General features: G+C 42.9%; 1 pseudogene; it reads right to left on the bottom strand.

The window, feature by feature from the left end:
- Positions 1-4,480: 4,480 nt before the first annotated feature.
- The window catches only part of LOC111974670 (mesoderm induction early response protein 3-like), a 17,775-nt pseudogene continuing 16,206 nt past the window's right edge, over positions 4,481-6,049 (bottom strand).

Raw genomic sequence — 6,049 nt, 5'->3', positions numbered from 1 at the left:
AATCTCACTTGACACAGAGGCAGCCAATATCAATAGCCTTAAAGAAACAGATGCCGGCTCTTAGAGATGGATGGGAGTCTCTCCTGTCTGAGGCAACACTGATTGCTACGCAAATGGATGTTGCACCTCAATTTAGGAACCCAGTCGCCATGGGAAAAGGAAGAGATTCCATGAMGAGACCTCTCAAGAGGAGACAGCTCAGGACAGTGCAMCAACAGTGTTTCCGAACACACTGTTTTTTACTGCTATGGACATCATAAGTGACTTGGACACTAGGTTCCACACCACTGCAAAAATGGTAGAATATTTTCTGCTGTTCTGAAAGTTGGGCAGATTAGTGAGGATAGAGTCCCTTCTGTGTGCCAACCACTGATCATGTATTCCAGAGATCTTACGTCTGAGTTTCAAAATGAAGACACCTGAACACTGTATATGCTGCCACTTTCACCCCTAACTTGTCCTCTCTTGGTCTCCTGAATGCAATTTGTATGATGCAGCTGCAAAGGATTTTTGGAGAAGTGTGCATTGCTTTACGTATAATTTGCACACTGCCTGTGACTGTTGCTGGTGGCGAGAGAGCTTTCAGTAAGCTAAAACTGATAAAAAACTATTTGAGGTCCGCTATGGACAGGCTTTGCAGTCTTGCCATGCTGTCCATTGAAAGTCTGTTAGCTAGAAAGCTGGACTTCAAAGACTTGATCAGTGACTTTGCTAGCAAGAAGGCTCAGCGCTGGGCTCTTGGTGAGTAAGGCTGAGCAGTGGCCAGTGTTAACTGTTAAATGGCATGGCTATGGATATTGGATCACTACACACATGATGCCCACAGGCTGAGAACAAGACTGAGAACAGACTGAGAACAAGATATATCTCAAAGTAATGGCTGGATTGCCATAACATTTGTTGTGCACAATCAAGACCCCAAGTGGAAGAAACCTATTGATTTGGTGACCACTTGACCTTTGCTCTAGCGCCACCATCAGGCCTTTCCATTTCCATTTTATTTTCTAGTTGGTATGTATACTTAGTTCAAAAATATGCTGCTGATGTTATTATTTTGTTTATTATATCATTCAATAGATGATCATGTTAATTTATTTTAATTGAAGAGGTTAATGTATATTTGAGTTATTTATTTTAAGTTATTCATTAATGTTAAGAGAATTTTCCATTCAAGAATTTTACCATTAAAATTACATTTAGACTGTAAAAGATGGTCTTTCGCACATTTGCCTGGTTGTTCTTTAAAAGTGCTTTCCTCACCATCTTAAATAAGCATGCCCCTTTCAAAAAATGTAGAACTAAGAACAGATATAGTTCTCTTTTCACTCCAGACTTGACTGCCCTTGACCAGCACAAAAACACCCTGTGGCGTATTGCACTAGCTTCGATTAGTCCCCACGATATGCAACTTTTCAGGGAAGTCAGGAACCAATATACACAGTTAGTTAGGAAAGCAAAGGCTAGCTTTTTCAAACAGAAATTTGCATCCTGTAGCACTAATTCCAAAACGTTTTGGGACACTGTAAAGTCCATGGAAAATAAGAGTACCTCCTCCCAGCTGCCCACTGCACTGTGACTAGGAAACACTGTCACCACTGATAAATCCATGATAATCGAGAATTTCAAGAAGCATTTCTCTACGGCTGGCCATGCTTTCCATCTGGCTGCCCCAACCCCGGCCAACAGCTCTGCACCCCCCGCAGCAACTGGCCCAAGCCACCCCCTCCCGCTTCTCCTTCACCCAAATCCACCCAAATCCAGACAGCTGATGTTCTGAAAGAGCTGCAAAATCTGGATCCCTACAAATCAGCTGGGCTAGAKGATCTGYACCCTCTCTTCCTAAAATTATCCGCCGCCATTGTTGCATCCCCTATTACTAGTCTGTTCAACCTAAAGATTGGAAAGCGGCCGCGGTCATCCCCCTCTTCAAAGGGGGAGACACTCTAGACCCAAATTGTTACAGACCTATATCCATCCTGCCCTGCCATTCTAAAGTCTTCGAAAGCCAAGTGAACAAACAGATCACCGACCATTTCGAATCCCACCGTACCTTCTCCGCTATGCAATCTGGTTTCCGAGCTGGTCACAGGTGCACCTTAGCCACGCTCAAGGTCCTAAACGATATCATAACCGCCATCGATAAAAGACAGTACTGTGCAATCATCTTCATCGACCTGGCCAAGGCTTTCGACTCAGTCAATCACTGTATTCTTATCGGCAGACTCAACAGCCTTGATTTCTCTAATGACTGCCTCGCCTGATTCACTAACTACTTCTCAGATAGAGTTCAGTGTGTAAAATCGGAGGGCCTGTTGTCCGGACCTCTGGCAGTCTCTATGGGGGCAGACATATAAAGTGTTGGTCCCATGTTTCATGAAGCTGAAATAAAAGATCCCAGAAATGTTCCATATGCACAAAAAGCTTATTTCTCAAAAATGTTGTGCACAAATTTGTTTACATCCCTGTTAGTGCGCATTTCTCTTTTGCCAAGATAATCCATCCACCTGACAAGTGTGGCATATCAAGAAGCTGATTAAACAGCATGGTCATAACACAGGTGCACTTTGTACTGGGGACCAATAATGGCCCTCTAAAATGTGCAGTTTGACACTATACACCACAGATGTCTCAAGTTGAGGGAGCGTGCAATTGGCATGCTGACTGTAGGATGTCCACCAGGGCTGTTTGCCAGAGAATTTAATGTTCATTTCGCTACCAAAAGCCACCTCCAATGTCGTTTTAGAGTATTTGGCAGTACGTCCAAACTGGCCTCCAACCGCAGACCTGTGGATAGCTGGGGGGGAAGTATTTCTGTCTGTAATGAAACCTTTTGTGAGGAAAAAACTAATTCTGATTGGCCTGGCACCCAGTGGGTGAGCCCTTGCCCAGTCATGTGAAATACATAGATTTAGGGCTAATTCATTTATTTTCATTGACTGATTTCCTTCTGTAAACTGTAACTCTGTAAAAATTCGTTGAAATTGTTGCGTTTATATTTTGTTCAGTATATATACACCCCTGAACCAACTAATTATCAACTCAACTGACAAGTAGGTAAATTAAGCAATCACTACTGCATAACATTAAAAAGACAATGATGACATGCCCCCCCGACACTCAACACTTCACATTAGTTCAGTCCAAGAGAAATAGAAGTTGAATCTCTGTCAGACTGCAACTGACATTAAAGTATGGACCGGAATAATACCAGGCATCCTCCAGTCAGTACAGTGGAAGTGGCAGAAAAGGAAAAAGTGGCTTTAAATAAAAATAATACTGCTAACAAGCTTTATGCAGGCTTTTAAGTTCGTTTCAATAAAAGAGCAATACAGTAAGAGGGAAGAAATAAACCTAACTTTTGCAGATTGAGCAAGCTCCATGATGAACATGCAAACAGCACAATGAGCATCCAACTGGGGCCAAATAGATTTATGAAGAAATACATGTTGTGCTAAGAGTATAGGGCAGAAACTATATACATTACTTGGAGCTGAACACATGACATCCTCAGTGCAACACTATAATGCCAATCCAAAAACTGTTCTGTCATAATGTAAAATATTGTCATGATATTGGCTCATTTCTGGGGCAATAAGAGACTGATTTATAAGGGCATGTTTCAGATAATCTGATGGACAGATAAACTGCCCAGATTAGTCGGTGTCAGACCCAGCCTTTAGGTCTTCACATTGATCACTTGACTCCGCTAATAAATTGGCGGATTTAAAAAAGGTTATAAATGTTTGGCAAGCTCTGTCACAGCTGAACACAGGAAAATCACCATATAATATATTGTTCAAATTCTAGAACATTCTCCTCTGGTTTTGGCCACTTCAGACTGTTAAAGTCCTGAAAAAGCAAGCAGAGTAAAAAGAAGCTTCACAGGAACAAAAACAAAGGAGGGAGAGAAAAACATCCTAGCAACTGATATGCTCCTAGTTATAACTACACCGCCTCAACACCAAACGAGTGTTGTTGCATTAAGTACAAACCAGGCTCCTCTCGGACCAAAACACATTTGACCAAGCCTGGTTTCTGCAAGTACCTGTAAACACGGATTGTTAATCAAAAATACACTTTATAATGAACAAACTTAGTAAACCAGAACAAAGCTGGTTTGGCAACTGGTATATGAGTGCACAGGATCGTAGCTTTGACGAAATCGCTGTAGATGTGTGTGTGAGGGATGAGGAACAATACACAACTGTCTATCCGCAGCCTCCGGGACAGGCTGGGCTGGGCCCCACTCTACATGGACACTGACATCTCAGGGCGCGGAAAAATAAATGGCTATTATAAACTCTTGAGAAATCAAGATTTTTGTTCTATACGATAAAGACATCACTGATGTCATATTATCACAATAAAATCAAAACGATAAATGTGTATATATAATTATCAACAAAAATCTCCAAGTGAGTGAGTCTTATGTACACATGGGAATGGTGGATTTAAAAGTGGGATTCTGGGGCGGGGGTGGTCACTCTGACTGCAGCGCCGTGCTGTGACGTCGTGCATGTGCTCCATAAACCCATTGGCTCCCCCTGCCCGCCAAGCCCCAAAGTTCCGTGAGGACACCGCCATCTTTGGTGGCCGGTGATGCGGTGGTGTGCCGTGTTCTCGCCGCCCTCAAAGTCCACTCCGAGGTTACCCACGGAAACAGTCGTTGATGAAAGAGTGGGCAGCGCCAACTTGAGCCTCTTAGAAGGCCGTCTCGCAGTCCTTGCCCCCGTACACCCACTCCCGCTGGCCCAGGTCTGAGTGGTAGAAGCCAGCGTCCAGCATGTTGAGACAGTCGGGATCTCCTCCGTTGGGAGGGAAGCCCAGGGCTCTTCCTGTGCCAGGGACCCCGGTGGAGGCTCTCCAGAGGGGGGAAACCGTACGAGTCCAGGCATGCTCACCTCCGCTGGGCTGCACACTGTGGCCACGCTGTTACTCAGGCTGAGAGATGGGGAACATAAATAAACTTCTTGGTTATCTGTGGATTTCTTATGTATTGTTTTTAGGAACTTATGTTGAATGTATAAAGTTGTATTGTTGTTGTAATGTAATACCGAATGCCATATCTGAAGTTAGAGTAACTCTTTTTCACTAGCCTATTAACTTCTTATGGCTGGGGGCGCTATTTTCAAACGTTCGGAATGAAAAGCGTGCCCAGAGTAAACTGCCTGCTACTCAGGCCGCAGAAGCTAAGATATCATATTGTTTAGTAGATTTGGATAGAAACACTGTGAAGTTTCTAAAAACTGTTTGAATGATATCTGTGAGTATAACAGAACTCATATGGCAGGACAAAAACCTGAGAAAAAATCCAACCAGGAAGTGGGAAATTGAGGTTTGTAGATTTTCAAGTATATGCCTATCCAAGATAGTGTAAATTTTGGTCCGATTGCAACTTCCCAAGGCTTCCACTAGATGTCAACAGTCTTTAAACCTTGTTTCAGGCTTCTACTGTGAAGGGAGAGCAAATAAGAGCTGTTTGACTAAGGGTCTGGCAGAATCCATGAGCTAAGTCAACGCGCGCGCCGTGAGAGCGAGCTGCGTTCCATTACATTTATAAAAGACAAAGGAATTGTCCGGTTGGAATATTATTGAAGATTTATGATAAAAACATCCTAAAGATTGATTCTATACATCGTTTGACATGTTTCTACGAACTGTAAATGGAACTGTTTTTGACTTTTCGTCTAGACTAAGTGCCTGCGCCTTGTGAATTTGTGAACTAAACGCGAACAAAAGGAGGTATTGGACATAAATTATGAACAAAACAAACATTTATTGTGGAACTGGAATTCCTGGGAGTGCATTCCGATGAAGATCATCAAAGGTAAGTGAATATTTATAATGCTATTTCTGACTTCTGTTGATTCCACCAACATGGCGGGTCTCTGTATGGATGGTTTTGGTGGCTGAGCGCTGTACTCAGATTATTCCATGGTGTGCTTTCGCTGTAAAGCTTTTTTGAAATCTGACACAGCAGTTGCATTAAGGAGAAGTTTATCTTTAAGGAAGGAGAGGGTAAGTTTGTGCTACATACCGTGTTGAGGAG

Source organism: Salvelinus sp. IW2-2015, linkage group LG15, assembly GCF_002910315.2.
Source record: "Salvelinus sp. IW2-2015 linkage group LG15, ASM291031v2, whole genome shotgun sequence".
Lineage (NCBI taxonomy): Eukaryota > Metazoa > Chordata > Actinopteri > Salmoniformes > Salmonidae > Salvelinus > Salvelinus sp. IW2-2015.
The sequence above is the reverse complement of the archived record's forward strand: the minus strand, read 5'-3'. Positions and strand labels throughout refer to the sequence as shown.